Source organism: Otolemur garnettii, unplaced genomic scaffold (genome assembly GCF_000181295.1).
Source record: "Otolemur garnettii isolate 467f Iridium unplaced genomic scaffold, OtoGar3 scaffold00057, whole genome shotgun sequence".
Taxonomy (NCBI): Eukaryota; Metazoa; Chordata; class Mammalia; order Primates; family Galagidae; genus Otolemur; species Otolemur garnettii.
In genome coordinates, this window is record NW_003852452.1 from 6,377,442 (window position 1) to 6,394,897 (window position 17,456).

The window sequence follows — 17,456 nt, forward strand, 5'->3', positions numbered from 1 at the left end:
TTCCCAGCTCGGCCTCTCAGAGTGTTAGGATTACAGGTGTGAGCCACCACACCCAGGCCCAATGCTTCTATGTAGATACTATGTCTATCCTCGGTTACCTGATAGCCCAGATAAAAACAATAATTAGGAGTAACTTCAGTTCTAATAATTTGTCCTCTTCCTTATACACAAGCTTCTGTGAAAATCACAAAGGTGAAAATTTCATTTTGCAGACATAAAGTACTAGAATTGCATTTGGCCAAAATGGAAGAAAGGGAAGAAACAAGGAGTGTGAATCTGGTATACGACAGGTATGATCCCTGACATTAAAAGTCAAACAAGATTTTAATGTTAGTGCCTGGAACAACCTCTACTTATCCCCAGCAACCTCTTTCTGAATACCGGCAGGGCTATTTAGCACATTTCCGATAGTACTAATATTGGAAATGTGTTTTATTTGGAGGTGAAATCGTACCCAGTGTTTCCCACCACAGGACATTCTCTTACATCTATCTGCATCTTCTAATACTTTATTTTTTTGAGACAGCTCACATCAATCTCAAACTCTTGGGCTCTGGTAATCCTCTCGTCTCACCTCCCAAGTAGCTGGGACCATAGGCACCCACAAACAAACCCAGCTAGTTTTTCTTTTTTTTTTTTTTTTAAGTAGAGATGGGGTTTCACTTTTGCTCAGGCCTGTCTTGAACTCCTGAGCTCATGTAAACTACCCATCTCAGCACCACCACCCCCAGAGTGATAGCTATGATTATACCACTCCACCACAGCCTGGGTGAGAGAAAAAGACCCTATCTCAAAAAAAGAAAAAAAACTCAAAAAGATACAAAAATTAATCAAAATTCATCCTTTGAACACATCTTCAAATTTTATGTCTTCATTGAAACCATTTCCCCCCTAAGATGAGGGATTCTTCTCTGAATTCCTATAGCAATTTTCAAGATGGTCTATAAATTTATCATCCTATGTCATACATTATTAGTCTTACCTTCTTAATCAAATATTACTAATAATTATAATCTGTCAATCACTGATTATATGCCAAGTACGGCTCTATACGTTTATATTCATTATCACTAATTTCCAAAGAATTTTGCAAAACATCTTTTTCCTCCAGATTAAAGAGTTCAAATGATATGGTCACAAAGACAGCTTATGAGCCAAGCCAAGACTTGGCTTCCTCTTTCTATTCCACAGGCTAAACTTGTAATTCTCTTATATACTCTACATGTAGAACAGAACAGTGACTCTGTGGGAGATACTTCTGGATTTTTTACTGAAATACTAATTGACCTTCATTGATATCTATTCCACCAGCTTTAAATTCCCATAATTCTATAATTTAATTTTTTATAGTATCTATATTTGGAAAGCAGTATCGTATACCTAAATCTTCTCTAGAAGTCATTAATGTATATAATGGCTTCCCTATTTTTGTCATTTCTAGAAACCTAACACCAAAACACATTAAGGCAGAGAAAAAAATGGACTGTTAAATGATGGTAGTACAATTAGTTACCCATATGGGAAAAAATATCTAATTCCTTCCTCACACTATACATAGTCAATACCAAGTGGATTATGGTCTTAATAATAGGTAAAACTATAAAGTTTTTAGGGCCAGGCTCAATACTCATGACTGTAATCTTGGTACTTTTGGAGGCTGAGGTGGGAGACTCACTTGAGCTTGGGAGTTCAAAGCCAGCCTGAGCAAGAGCAAACCCCCACCTTTACAAAAAACAGAAAAATTATCTGGGTTTAGTGGCACACATCTGTATTCCCAGCCACTTGGGAGGCTAAGGCAGGAGGATCATTGGAGCCCAGGGAATTTGAGGCTGCCAGGAGCTACTACACTGTAGCCTGGCGACAGATCAAGGCTCTGTCTCAAAAAAAAAAAAAAAAACTATAAACCTTTTACAAGACAACATGGGTGATGATTTTCATGAGCAGAAGCATAGGGAAAGATTACTTAAGCCAGACTGGAAAAAAAGCTTCAAAGGCTGAGAAATTTGTATACATTAAAATTAAGTACTTCCATCCCCACAAAGAAATGAAACAGCCACAAGTGTTTTTAAAACTGAACATTATAAAAAGGTGGCAGCACACAAAATATGTTGTAGACATAAAGTATGTTCTAGTGTTGAAGACGTATACAGTGGCACAGGCTGCATTTGCCCAGAGGTAGTGGTAAATTTGCACAAGGGAACAGTCTGTGCAGCCAGTAGAAGAATGTTCTTCTCATTCAAACAAAGAAGCCATAAATACCAGAAACATCCCTGACCACACAAGCTACAAACTAGAAGATATTTGCTACAAAGGCTTAATATCAGAAATGTTTGAAGAATGTCTAAGAATCAGTAAGAAAAAGACAACCAAACAGACAAATGCAAAACAGTCCTGAAAAAAACTCATTCGTGATCAGAAAAAAAAAAAAAAAAATCAAATTAAGGTCCCATAACATATCCAATAAGTTAACAAAAAATAAGGTAGAAAAATAATCAAATATTAACAAGGTTTTGAATCAATGCAAATTTTCATTCACTGCCAAAGGGAATAAAAACTAGAACAAACACTTTGGGAAGAATGTGGCACTTAAAGTTGAACAGATGTATATACAAATGTGCCCTACAAAAGTCTCATAAACTTGCATCTGGAGACATGGGCAAGAGAATTTAAAGCAACACTGTTTATGACAGCAAAAACTGAAAAAATAGCATATGCCTATCAATAGCAGGATATATAAATTATGGCTAAATGAATAGTTTTCATACAGTACATAATCACAGAAAAACAAATAAATTGCAACTCCATGCAGTAACACTCAAAATCTCAAAAACATCAAGTTAAGCTTAAAAACAAGCAAGTACAAAAATAACAAATTATATAATCCCATTTACATAGATGGCATAAATAGGCAAAACTAAACAATACATATTTTAGAAGTACACATGGGGTAGAGAAAAATTATTATAGAAAAATACATGGCCATCAGACTTTTAAGTACTGTATATTTCCTAAAGAAAGCAAACTACTCAAGCCCCTTTTTATTTCAACAACTACAAAGAAAATGCCACATGATATTTAAAGTGTTAGTCTTATCTGTTTCCCTATAAATGGTACTTCTACCTTGAATATAAAATATCATGGTATAATATAAGTGTTTTCCTGATGTTCGTTTACCATGTGTACCTGATCCATTTACCATTAAGTGATATAGCTCACTTTTAATAAAATGGCCCCAAAGTACATTTAAATAAAATGATTTTGAGGCATGGCTCATGCCTGTAATCCTAGCACTCTGGGAGGCCGAGGAGGGAGGATCCCTTGAGCTCAGAAGTTTGAGACCAACCTGAGTAAGAGTGAGACTCTGTCTCTACTACGGTTAGCAAAATTAGCCAAGCATTGTGGCATGCACCTGTAGTCCTAGCTACTCAAGAGGCTGAGAAAGGATGATTACTTGAGCCCAGGAGTTTGAGGGTGCTGTGAACTAGGTTGAGGCCACAGCACTCTAACCTGGGCAACAGAGACTCAAAAAAAGAAAGAAAGGAAGAAAGAGAGAGAGAAGAAAAAAACAAAGAAAAGAAAGTAAAATAAAATAAATAAGTGCCATATGACAACAAAGAGAATTCTGCCTCTGAAATATTGACCTTTTTAAAAATAACTGCAAGAAACCATCATTTTGTGAGGCAATTATCTTCAGAGTTTGGATGTTGATGAAACTATGGGGGGGGGGTGGAGACTAGAAGAGTTACACACACAGCCCTTCAAAGAGAAACACATACATCTGACAATGATTTCAGAAAAGAATTTACCAGTGTATTTTGAAAGCTTAAAGTTCTAATCCAGACATAGAAAGAAATCATGACTTTTTCTTCTGGGATTTTCTTTCTCTGTCTGGTAACTTCCTGTTCTTGATTCTCCTTCCCCTGCCTCCTGGACCTCTTAGAACTCAGTACTATTGCAAGTCAGTTTGTGAAGCATTTTGTCCCAGCCTGTCCATTACAGTTCTCATGAAAATGAAGGTATTTGCAAAGTGCCTTTCTCAGAATATAAATGGCATCTGTACCAGTTGAAATCAATTATTTAGTGATGGCTGAGCAGAACTTAACTACTAACAGTTCTCAGTTATCTGAAAAAAGCTAAAAAATCACTTGTGTGCTGATAAAAGTCACTCACAAAACAAATTCCAAGTTCCGACAATTACTATTACCACGCTGTCATTCCTGTTTGAGTTTTCACCTTCTGGTTGGCACCAATTTTCAGGTGCTCTCAGGAAAAAGGCCATAAAAATTGTAAATTCACCTACTACCACTCTCTTCTTCCAAGTACAGATAACTCCTCTGCCCCAGGTTTTTGCCTACTTTGGTGACATTCCATCTGCAAATAGTTGTTTTTTATTATTTGCTCGAAATTTATAGTTATATACTGCAGATTAAATTCAGGAGATATGAGCTCAAATATTTTAACAATTACCAACATGAGAAGGAACAAGCTATAATGCATTAAGTCAGCAAAAACAACAGATACTACAATTATCAACTAAAAAATATGAAATAACTATTATGAAATGTTTAAAAAATGAAAGACAAATGTATTTCAAACAGCCAGCAGGAAGCCCACCTTCAAATAGATCTGGTAATGAATTTCTAGAATGAAAAATAATACCTGAATAAGTAGACAGGGCTTAAGACAATAAATCAGGCAAAGCTAACTAATAACCTGGAAGACAGGTCTTAAATAATTACTCACAATGAAGTAAAGGACAATAGGGCAGAGAAAATATGAAAGCAGAGTTAAGAGATATAAATGATAGCATGTGAAGGTTACCATGCATATGTAATTAGCATCCCAAAAGAAGAGAGTAGAGAGAATAGAAGAGGGGCAATATTTGAAGAGATAATGGCCGAGAACCTTCATAGCTAATGGAAGATACAAATCTACAGATACAAAATACACAACACATCCCAAAAAATAAGCTATTTTTTTTGTTTTGTTTTGTTTTGTTTTTTGTTTTGAGACAGGATCTTACTCTGTACCCTGGGTTAGAGTGCACTGGTGTTATCACAGCTCGCTGCAGTCTCTAACTCCTGGGCTCAAGTGATCCTTCCACCTCTGTCTCCCAAACTACTAGGATTACAGGTGTGAGCCACTGCAACCAGCCAAGAAAAAGGTATATTTTAAGAAAAAAAAATACATTCAGATCTATTGAGGATAAATACAGAACAGCAAAGACAGAAATGACCTTTAAAGTAGCCCAACCACCAGTGAAGAAATTCCTTTTCTCCACACCCTCTTCAACACTTGATATCTCTTGTTTTTTTTGATAACAGCCATTCTAACACGTGTGAGGTGGTATCTCCCTATGATTTTAGTTTGCATTCCCTTGATGATTAGTAATATCGGGCATTTTTTTTTCATATACCTTTTGACCATTTGTATGTTACCTTTATAAAAAGGTCTATGCGTGTTCTTTGAATGACATAATAATCATAATCACTTTAATTTTCATATCACTTAAAAGATTTTCAGTTAGATAAAAAAATAAATCAGACATATGCTATGTACAAGATTCATACCTGGAACACAGGACAGAAAAAGACAAACCAGGGAAACATTAATCAAAAGAAAGGTATGATAGCAGTGATAATATCAGAGAAGAAGACTTTAAGAAAAAAAAATTTTAGTAAGAATAAAGAAAGCCATTACATAATTAGTTCTCTGAGAAGATAAATTCTAAATAAACATGTAAAAGACAAAAAATATATTTTAAAAATTTACAAAACTATAGGGAGAAGTTAACAAATACATTATCATAACGGGAGATCTCAACATGTTTTTAATTACTGATAGGGAAAAGAGAACAAACTTACTAAGGACATACACTCTGAAATCTATAATTAAGAGCCTGACCTAGTGGACATATATAAAACATATAATTTCTTTTTTTTTTCCAAAAGGATTGTTTTTATTTATCCAGACCCCCTAACCACTTCATAGCAGGAGGAGGAGTGGGAGAGGTTCCTTTCTTAGTCCAAGGGCCTCTACAATGTCGGTCTGTTGGTTCCAAACACGCAGACAGGTGGCATCATAGATTTGGTAAACTAATAATGCTTAATCTCTCTCTGCTAGAGCAACGAGGTGAGCATCAGTCTCTGCTTCTGTAAGAATCGTGAATTTAGGATTTTCAACTGTAACTACTCCAACTTCTATTTCTGAAGGTTTGAAATCGACTGACAGAACAGTAGACAGGTATGTAATCGCAGTTTCCACTGTCTGTTCAAATGTCCAATCAAATTTCTTCTTCACTTTTTTTCAAGGAAGCTGGTTGACTCAGTTTGTTTAACTCCTGCTGCAGTGGCTTTAAACCCATAGTAGTAACCCACAGGATCACACGTGTACACCTGAGGGCCTTGTTCTTCATCTATACCAATTAAAATCATACAACAACCAAGAGGCCTCATTTCAGCGTTCTGTGTGTAGACCTGAGAAATGTCAGCAATTCTTTTACACAGCATGTCCACGGGCATCTCATAGCCATACTTGTACTTCCAATCAGCTGCCTCATAGTGTGCCCTCTGTACCTGGGATCTGCTGTCAGCTGTCATTCCTGTCATTACACAGCCAATGTTTTCAGTTATCTTGAATAAGTGACACTGTGCTGGAATCCAATAATTTATCAGGTACTTTCTTCTGGGTCACAATTACTGTCACATCATAGCTCACAACAACCTCTAACTCTTGGGATCAAGCGATACTCTCGCCTCAGTTTTTCTATTTTTTTTTTTTTTGAGACAGACCCTCAAGCTGTCCCCCTGGGTAGAGTGCCATGGCATCACAGCTCACAGCAACCTCCAACTCCTGGGCTCAAATGATTCTCCTGCCTCAGCCTCCCAAGTAGCTGGGACTACAGGCGCCCACCACAACGCCCGGCCACTTTTTGGTGGCAGCCATCATTGTTGTTTGGCGGGCCCAGGCTGGATTCGAACCTGCCAGCTCAGGTGTATGTGGCTGGCGCCTTAGCTGCTTTAGCCATAGGCACTGAGCCAAAATACATAATTTCTAATGGAAATATATCAAACTCAATTGCAGAAAATGTATTCTTTTTGAGCATATACGGAACATTCGCATACTGGTTTCCTCAACCATAGTCAGATTAATGATTTTCATATCTCCACTATATGTATAGCCTAACTACAAACTTGGCTTGTTAAAAAATATTCTCTTGGCTTACTATGAACTTGTATTTCACCAAATACCCCACACTCACTCATCCTCCAAAGGCATAGGGTCTCCTTCTACGATCCCATCATATTTGACATGCTGTTGTCCTAATGTATTATATACCTCAAGCTGTTACCTTATTTTATTACACCTCCAGATACACATCTCCAATAAACAGTGATCTCCCTGGGGACAGGAGCAGCGTGTTTTTAGTCTTTAATCTTTAACAGCACAATGACTGGCATGTAGTAAGTTCACAAAAGTAACTGTTGAATGAATCAATTGACACTGTATAATAGACTGCAAAGGTAAAGAAAAAAACTGCACATACAACCTGATGTGAATGATACAGCAAAAAGATCACAGAAAGGAAAGATGGAACAAGAATGCAGTAATACTGTCATCCTTTGTTCAGACCTTAGGCAAACTGCAAAGTAACAATTATGTATTCTAAAGTGGATGGCTCAAAAGTACCATACGTCCTAAAATAATTCAGTAAGTAACAGTTCCTAGGCAGAACAGAACATGAGTATCCAAAAACATTTCCTTCTTTGCAGTCTTCAGAGTACAATGCCTTAGTGATTAGTTCTGCAGCTGTAAGGACCTGCCTCTTCCCTGTAGCTTTCACTGTGCCTCCTTTCTCAGAAAGAGATGAATATGAGAACCAACTACCACTTCCTGACTGATCAGACATAAAAGGGAAAAATTCCTAGGAGGAAATAGTTGGCAAGAGAAGTTCCCTGGCCAGAAAAACCTCTGGCAACTACCAACCGATTCTCACAATCATTATAACACCAGAAACTAGGCTCGTATTGCCAGAAAGTTAGAGGGGATAAAAATTACCTCCTGAAAGCTACAAGCAAATGACTCTTGTTTCTTAACCAGTAACTAGGATGTTTCTAAGAACTAGGAACAAAGGGAAAAGCTAAATACAAAACAACTTCCCATTCTCACTTAATTCCTTCAGAGACAGAACTTCCAACATTTAATTAACAGTGGCTAAATGTGAATTCATATGAGTTTAAAAAAACACACACAGTTGTTATTCCAAAATCACACCTATAATTGGTATGGATGGAACAAACCAGTGGGCATAAGGCCCTCTTAAAAGCCATTTCTGTGCACAAATAAAATAATCCCAGATTTATCTGTTACTGGCAAGGGACTAATTGTGGCTGGGATGACAGACAGGATCTCTTCTGGAGCATTTTAATTAAAGAGCAGAGACCTCTCTTTCTGGGATGGGGTGAATGAATCCTTACCCGACAACAGTGAAGTTACCCACATGACCTCTGAAACCAGAGCCACCTAAGAGTAAGAAGGGATGGCTAGTGGCTGAAAAGAGCTACATGTATATATTTTATTTTCCTTGCTTCTAGGTTATACAAAAAAATGTTTTCCAACCCCTAGAAATGTTAGTACTCTTGAAATGCAATCGGTAATTAACTGTAGTAATAAATTTATCTCTAAATACAAGAGTATTCCTAATTTTAATCCCTAAATCCTTCACACATGATCATAAGTTTAAATAAAAATTCCGGAGGACATCATAGGCCAGCTTCCCTCTGCATTCCATGGTCCCCAGGCCCCAGGAACATGCCCTCCCCACCACCAAAAAGCAGTGAAGGAAGAGCCCGAGAGGAGAGCTCTCAGTTGTCAGCTAGACCTGCTCTTGTAAAAGTGGAAAGGAATCCCAGCAAATACAATAGCAAAGGATAAAGCTTCAGACAAAAAAGTACAAACAAAAGGGAAAAGGAGAACAAAAAGAAAACGGGCAGAAGTGGCTAACCAAGAAACTCAAGATGATTTACCTGCAAAAAATGGAGAAACTAAAACCCAGGAGAGTCCAGCCTCTGGGAAGCCAGACAGAAAGAAGCCAAGTCTGATTACCATCATATCTCCCATGTTCTATCAGGGGTCCCTGTCCTCCTTCCTGTACAATCCAGAGGAACAGTTTATCAACTATTTTGTAAATGCAAGTTTTTTAGTAGTTCTTGAAACATTTTTTAAGAAGGAAAGAATCCCACTTCATCCCATGTAAGTGTATTTTCTTTAAGAGGTCAAATCATTTGCTGGTTGGTTTGGGTTTTGGGGAGGGGGGGTGCAACCAGAAAATAGTGTGGGATATTGAATTGTGGGAGGCTTTGCTGCCGTGGAAAACTGGTTTTTATATCCTATAACACAAGCATACTAAATGCAAATATGGAATCACAGTCCTGACTTTAAGTTCTTGACATTTTTAATTACTTGTTGTTTTTTAGTGTAATTGTTTCATAAAGAAAAGCACTCCTTGGTGGTGCTTTTTGCATGTACTCTGGAACATCTTTGGTCATGGTAGTCCTGTCTTCCTAGTAATTTTGTTAATGTGCTGTAAAAGACTGAGAAACTCATTATGCAGTGTATATGATAATAAATTGTGAATTGGTGGAAATTTTCTGACAGCTTGTCAGCAGGTGAAGATACCGCTCCTTGATATCCTCTTTAGAAAAATTTCCCTCAAAATTTTAAGCTAGAAAGTCACTGGAATACTGTTCCTTTTTTTTTTTTTGAGACAATCTCACCTTGTTACCCTTGGTAGAGTGCCACGGCGTCACAACTCACTGCAACCTCAAACTCTTAGGTTCAAGGGATCTTCTTGCCTCAGCCTCCAAAGCAGATGGGACTAGAGGCACCTGCCACAGGGCCTGGCTATTTTTTAGAGACAGGGTCTCACTCTTCTCAGGCTGGTCTCAAACCCATCAGTTCAGGCAATCCACCCACGTTGGCCTGCCAGAGCACTGGGATTACAGGCATGAGCCACCGTGCCTGACTGGAATGCTGTTTTTAAAAAGATTTTCAATACATACTCACATGTTAAGAACTGTGTACGAATTGAAATGCCTGTGTACTGCTGCTCTTCAACACAACCAATAAAATCTCAATTATGAAAGAAAAAAAAAATTCCTAAAGAAACATATTGGCATCTAACATAATAGGACAAAAATGGGATAATATAAATTTAACAATACATTCTCCTTTCTAAAGATTCTTGTATCTCAGTTGTATCTATTACATTTTAAATGGGTATTGTTGTGAAAGTTACTTCTCTGGCCTAACTATAAAATTTAGGTAAATAATAGCATTAATCTCACAGGGTTCATAGGTTTGTTTAAAAAAAAATTAATTTGACAAAACAAAAAGGCTTTCAATAAAGGGTAGCCATCACGATCACTGTGGTAAGTGGTGTCACTCAGAGACTAGCCCGCAGGGGAGCAGAGAAGTTTAGGTCAGCTTTATTGAAAAAGATGGCACCTCCTGGGCAATGCTAACATGGCATCTGGGGGGTGGTTAGAGACCCCTTTTATACGGGTCCCAAGGAGTAGGCAAATTCTACAGCTTGCCCGAAAAGTTAGGGAACTTCCCAGGGGGTGGGGCTTGCCAGATCCTTTGTGTCTTTGTCTTAGGAGGAGGGAAAGCACTCAAGTGTAGCTGCCTTAGGCACCCTCAACAATCATTATCAACAATGGGATTGCTTACAAATGCCTGACACAAAGTACATACCCAGTAATGACTCCCTTGCATCACTTTTATCATCATTATTAGTTTTCACCACTTAATTGTTGAAAGTAGTTAAGAACTTCAGAAAACAATAGATTTAAATCTCTTCACAAACACTGCGTTTACTGAGCAGCTATTAGGTGCCATGCATTGTTCCAAGAGCAAACAAAACTCTCATTCTTGCAGGAAGCGGGTGGGCAGGAGACAAACCACCAACAACAAACCTAGTCGATCCATAAATTATACAGTATAGTGTGCAAAGGGATAAATGCTATAGAAAAAAGGAAGCCAAATGCAGTAAAATACTTAAAGGAGGTGAGGGAGACACGGAGGAGAAACGCATTTCAGGCAGAGAGACTAGCCAGTCCAAAGACTGGAGAGTGGGAACGTCTTCAGCATGTCCCAAGACCTGCAGGAAAGCCAACATGGCCGCGGGGAGTGAAGACGCAGGGGAGACCACCAAGGAATGTAAGGCCACATTGGGTAGGACCTCCGAAGTCACAGTCAAGACTCGGGCTTTTATTCTGAGTGAGACAGGAGACGCTGGAGGGTTTAGAGCAGAAGAAAGTCAACGTGACCCAGCTTATTTCTACAAAGATTCTTCCAGCGGCTGGGTTGACAACAGACTGGTGGGAATGAGGGAGGCAGAAGCAGGAAGACCACTTCAGAAACCAGCATGGCAAGCCAGCTAAGAAAGGTGAGAGTCCGTACTTGGGCTTCAAATTGTCAATATTCCAACTAGGGAGTGTAGCAGGAAAATGTGGAGGACACATAAATAATAAACAATTATGCTCTTTTTAAGGGCTATTAGTTTGGTTCTATAGTATTTACCATAAATAAGGTGCACAGGTAAGTACTTCAGAATCAAAAACTTAGACCTTGCCTGGCACAGAATAAGCACTCTAATATTCACTTACTTAATGCAGTAAATCTGAATGGAAAATGTTATTCAAACCTGATTTTTAATAGGAAAAAATGGGACAAAGAAAAAGCCTTGAGGACAAAAAACAAGAGATTGGTCCCCCCTGCTCACAAAGCACACTGTCAAACATTAAATTATATTCACTCATCTTCTGTTAAACAGATTTAATCAACCACCTACCATGTGTCAGGCACCACCCTAGATTCTACTGAATCCCTTAACTAACACTGGAAGAAGAAAAAAGAGTAAATGTGTGGAAATAGTGTAGCTAAGTTCGCATGTAGTTATTAAACATGAAAAAAAGTTCAGGATGAGGATTTGAATGCATTGGTGATCTCAAGTTCAAACTCAGCACTGTGTCAAGGAGGTAACAGTCTCCTGTTCAGCGTGGATCCACAAGAAACCACACAGAGAATTAAGATCATTAGACTTTTAAATATCATATTAATTAATCACCACAACCTCATGACCATATTAACTGAACAAAATACATCTGAAAGATATAAATGCATGGTAATTATTGAAAGAAAATCTCTCTTCTCTTTAAAGAAATACATAGATATGCATTATTAGAAAATCAGCTGCTTGGAAGGTTGAGGCAAGAGAATCACCTAGCCCAGAAGCTGGAGGTTGCTGTAAACTGTGACATCACAGCACTCTATTGAGGGTGACAGAGTGAGACACTATCTCGAAAGAGAAGAAAAAAGAATCAATGTTAAACAAAATATATATCAAAGAAAGAATAATTGAAACTGTAGTCATTTTAAATCTTGGTTATTGATACTGCTTTCTACTGTAATAAAATGCGTAGAAAAATATTTCTATACTAACTATACGTTTCAAATGATTTCCTTCCCCACCCCAAACCGACTCACACTGGTTCCATTCATGAGCCCTGCCAAGCACAGTGTGTTCAGTCTGTGCTCATGTCCTGCTGGAGGCACCACCAGGCAGGTGAGAAGTTAAACTAGGAACACACTGTTCCATACTATAAATCCATGTCACTGCCTCTGACATCTTGGCACAGCCGCTCTCCGTGATTTACAATAGGTTTCATGAGATTCCTATAATGCCCTTCTAGTCTTTTTCTTCCCCCTTTTGTACAAATGTTGGTATTTATTCTCCTGATGCTTAAAAATTCCACAATCGAGTCTTCCCTTTGAGGACATCCTCAGAGTGCTTTTGTTGACGCCATCCAGAAAAAAGGTGCTCAGTCAGTGTCTCTCAAGGGATCTGCTGACATTCTAAGACTGTAACATGGACCACAAATTAAATTAAACTAATTATTCACAAAAGGCACCAGGGACATCTGCTACATTTCAGTCTGTCCCTTACCCTCTTAAGAACTTCCCTTTCCCATTTGTGATTCTTAATAAGGCACAGTCAAGAGCCAACAAGACTCCTCTCCCACCCAAGGAGTATATAAGACTCAGCCTGGCCCTTCTCTCTCCCATGCCCCAGGCACAGTGTGTGGTCAGAGAAGAGTACTTAAGCCCAGGAGGGCCAAAACACCTCCACGGAAGCAGGTATGAACAGTGATAGAAGAGAGGGAGAGAGAATGGGACACACAGGTCCTATTTCCTTCTCAGATCTAGCAGAGTGTCAGCCTATGAACCATTTTCCCTCACCATAAGTAGGAAAAACGTTGCAGAGAACAAAGCCTACAAGAAAAAAAGAAGTAAAGAAAGACAAAACCGTGGTGTCATCAACTGCACCCTTGGTTCCAATTATACTTGAAACCAGAATCTCTTCTGGGACTTCCCAGTAATGCAAACCAACCACCCCAGGACGCTTACATAGTTGTGTTTCTGTCCCTTGCAACAAAAGTAAATGTAACTGTGAAGGTCACATAACTAGTAAAGAACTGATAAAGTACAAGTAATGAAAAAAATCCAGACTTGTCACATACCGAAAAATATGTTCGTTTTGTCATTGATTCGTTGACTCAAAAGACATCTATTAAGTGCTGATGAGAAACCAGGCACTGTCCTGGGCACTGGAAATACAGCAGTGTACACAACAGACCAAATCTAGAGCTTAAATGTTAATGGAATACAGAGCCATTACTGCATAGTAGCAGAAGTACTCCTGAGCTTGAAGCCCAAGAGTAGACTTCAGAGAGACCTGAAGACCCTCAAATACATGTAAAATCTTGTGTTTGTGCATACATGTGTATGCAAATTTTCTCAGAGTCTCAAAGGTACATGTGATCCCAGAAAAGATTTAGAAAACTCTTCGAGCATAAGTTGCAATCAAGACGTCTCGAACTTCTTAGAAAATTCGAATGCCTTAAGCTTAGCCCAGTGTTCAAAGAGGACCCTCTCCATTCAACAGGAATTTCACAGAAATACCACTCTCCTTTACCATCTACCATAAAGTTAACTCCTTTACTAATTCTACTTCCTATGAGAACAAAACTAACAGCTAACAACTGGCTGCCCTAACTCCCAATAAGCTGAAGACTGTCTCAAATATTAGTGCTTTAACTAAGAATGTATAAAGAAGACGATAAAACAGAACCACTCCTCTAGACCACACACAGTCCTATCTTTCTACGTAGCTGTTTGTGGCCAACATATAGCTCAATAATTTTTAAATAACTGACGAGGAGCAAAAGAATTGCACACATCTCTTCAAAAGGAGGCCCCTCCACACACACCTTATGTTTTAAAGGCTTTGTTTGCCAATATGCTATCAATAGCCAGTTTTGTAGATACATTTCTCTTAGCAACTTAATTTGAATTTTAAGGTCTCCATGTTATAATTTAATGCATCTAAAGAGCAATCAAGTTAAAACAAGCAAAATGTCAGTAACTCTGGAAAGTCCTTGGGAAAATTAACTTTATAGAAGCTTTTCCTTGATGGTATATGCCTCATCTGTAGCATTTTAAGTCAGAGGAAAGTAAGTTTACAAAGACAGACTCAAGAAGGGTATCATTTTCTGCGTTCCGCACTTTACTTGAGTGGATGGTGAGCTTCTCAGTCTCTCCTTTCTCGTTCCTTCTGGAGCTATGATTTTCTATCTGTTTCATATTTGTATTTCCTGGACCCAAAAGGAAAGACGTCTCCTTTCATCTGCAAAATGGTTTTCTTCTACACTAATGCCCATCAGAGTCTTCACTCATTAAACAAGAAAACAGGAACCAGGCCTACTGTTTTCCCTTATTCAAAGAAAGGTCCTCCAGAAACATCTAAATGGCAGCGGATCTGTTACCATTATCACCTAAACTTCCTCTAAGAATGTGATTCAGTGGCTTTCCACCTGTCTGCTCCTACCTCCAGACTACCAAAAGCAGATTCCTCTTCAAGGCAAAATAAATAATTTGTCAACCTTCTCCCATCCTATGGAATGAAACTGAAGACCAAGTAATCAAATCTTACACAGTGAATTTTGGAATCCTGTTTAAAGGATTCACTGATCCATCCTCCCCAGGTACTCACTCCTCTCCACGAGTTGTCTCCCTAGTGACAGGCAACCTCATTAGACATTTTGATTAAGATTTTCCCAATTCCTCCCAAGTTGGTATGATCTTCTATCTATAGCTGCCACTCTCATTCTCTTTTATAATGTCGAGCTTTAAGCAGATTTTGAGTAAAACTTACCTGGAATTTTTTTTTTTTTTTTTTTTTTTGAGACAGAGCCTCAAGCTATCCCCCTTGGTAGAGTGCCATGGCATCACGCTCACAGCAACCTCCAACTCCTGGGCTCAAGCGAGTCTCCTGCCTCAGCCTCCCAAGTAGCTGGGACTACAGGCCCTGCCACAACGCCCGGCCATTTTTTGGTTGCAGCCATCATTGTTGTTTGGTGGGCCCGGGCTGGGGATGCGAACCCGCCACCTTAGGTGTATGTGGCTGGCACCTTAGCCGCTTGAGCCACAGGCGCCGAGCCTACCTGGAATATTTTTAACTAGCTTTTTTTCTTTTGAGCAACTGTTTTTTTAAGAGTTCGGTGATCTTGCCAATCTGATGCTTTCCAACAAACCTAACCAGGAAAGACACAAACCTCCACAATTCCCTTATCCTGTTGGTTGTGCTATAAGGAACAAAGATTTAATCAATAATACTCTACCTCTCTCTCCCACAAACCGATACAGATCCCAGCTTTTCTTTAATTTTTTTTAGCTTTCACACTAAGTCATCATGACACTCATAATTACAAATCCCATAGGAAAAAAAAATACATCCACAGAAGAAAAACAATTCTTCAACTGTGTTTTGTTCCTGTATTGCACACTAAGGGCTTTGTCAACGAAAGGCCACGTCCACGCATGATGATGGCATCTTCTGCCAGGAGAAGAAGGACTGATCCTGAAGCACAAGGAATAAGAAACCTTCCCAATCTCACTTTGCCTTTGTCTTGTCTGAAGAAGGTCTGGCTGGGAAAGGCACATAATTCAAAGGTTCACTGTGGATTGACACTAGTTATCACCAATAGAACTGCCCTTCCTAGTTTAGGGTTTCTTTCAAAGTGATTTCATGGATAGTCCCCACAGTAAACGGTCACCTAAAATCCTTATTGCTTATTCTTCCCACAGCGTCCAATAATTCAGCGTTAAACTAGTGAAAGGACATCGTTTCAGCCACATACTTTACCCAGTGTTCAAAACCACTGAATTCTCTAAATGTAAAAAAAGCCCTCAGGTAGGGACTTGCCATTTTCCTTCCCTGGGCCCATCCTTTTTTTTCTCCTTCCCTTCTGCTCAGCACAGCACCACACAGACATTCAGTCTCCCTTCCTTTCACAAGCCAATCAAAAGCCTCTTCTCTGACAGCCGAAAATCTAAATCCCAAGAACTTGGCAGTCCAGGGCCAGTCCCTGGGCCAGCCTCCCTGCATGCACATTCCCAGCATGGCCTGCAGACTTGCTAAGCAGCAAAAGTTTCTCTTTAAACGATGTGCAGTTTAAAAACAGGAACTGAAAGCCTGTGGTATGAAATGTTTTATTTTCCCTCACTTAATGTGTGTCCTTTAATGAATGGACATCTTGACTTAGCCATGTCCCTGTGCCTAGTATGTCACCTTTTAATCTGCCCTGAATGCTAGAGTTCAAAGAAACAGCTGGATCAGTTTTGTATGTGATTTTTAGATAATCAATGAAGTTTAAATCCATGTCTCATCTCCTTTCTTGTGTTTTGAGTTTAAAAAATGTATAAAGGATGCCTTAATGATCCTCCAAATATCAAATCATGATTGATCTGTCGAACTGCCATCATATGTGGTAGTATAGTTTTAAAATGACTACCTAAAACAAGATACTAAATTATTTCTATCTTCCAAATATGTTCCTTCATCAATAAACACAAAATAAAATCAAAAAATCAACACAAATTAAAATCAAATAATGGATTATGAAACTCCACATTTTATTTGCTGCAGAACAAACATATTCCTGCTTTTCAAAGTACAGAAATCAGCTGGGCAGGGTGGCTCGTGTCTGTATTCCTAACACTCTGGGAGGTCAAGGGGGGAGGATCCCTTGAGCTCAGGAGTTCGAGACCAGCCTGAGCAAGAGTGAGACGCCATCTCTTCTAAAAATAGAAAAATTAACCATCATCATGGCAGGTGCCTGTAATCCTAGCTATTTGAGAGGCTGAGGCAGGAGGATGAAAGTCCTTGAACTCAGGACTTTAAGGCTGCTGTGAACTAGGATGATACTATGGTACTCCAGCCTCCAGCCTGGGGCAACAGAGTAAGACTCTGTCTCAAAAAAAATAACAAAGTACAGAAATCTGGAGAAAAATTCCATTGATACTAAAATGTATAATATGATTCAACTCTTGTT

General features: G+C 38.8%; 1 protein-coding gene and 1 pseudogene across 1 annotated transcript in view; both read right to left on the minus strand.

The window, feature by feature from the left end:
* The window catches only part of ITPR2 (inositol 1,4,5-trisphosphate receptor type 2), a 482,247-nt gene that overhangs the window by 441,457 nt on the left and 23,334 nt on the right, over window positions 1–17,456 (minus strand). The window lies entirely within an intron of this gene.
* LOC105887244 lies at window positions 6,037–6,720 on the minus strand (annotated as a pseudogene).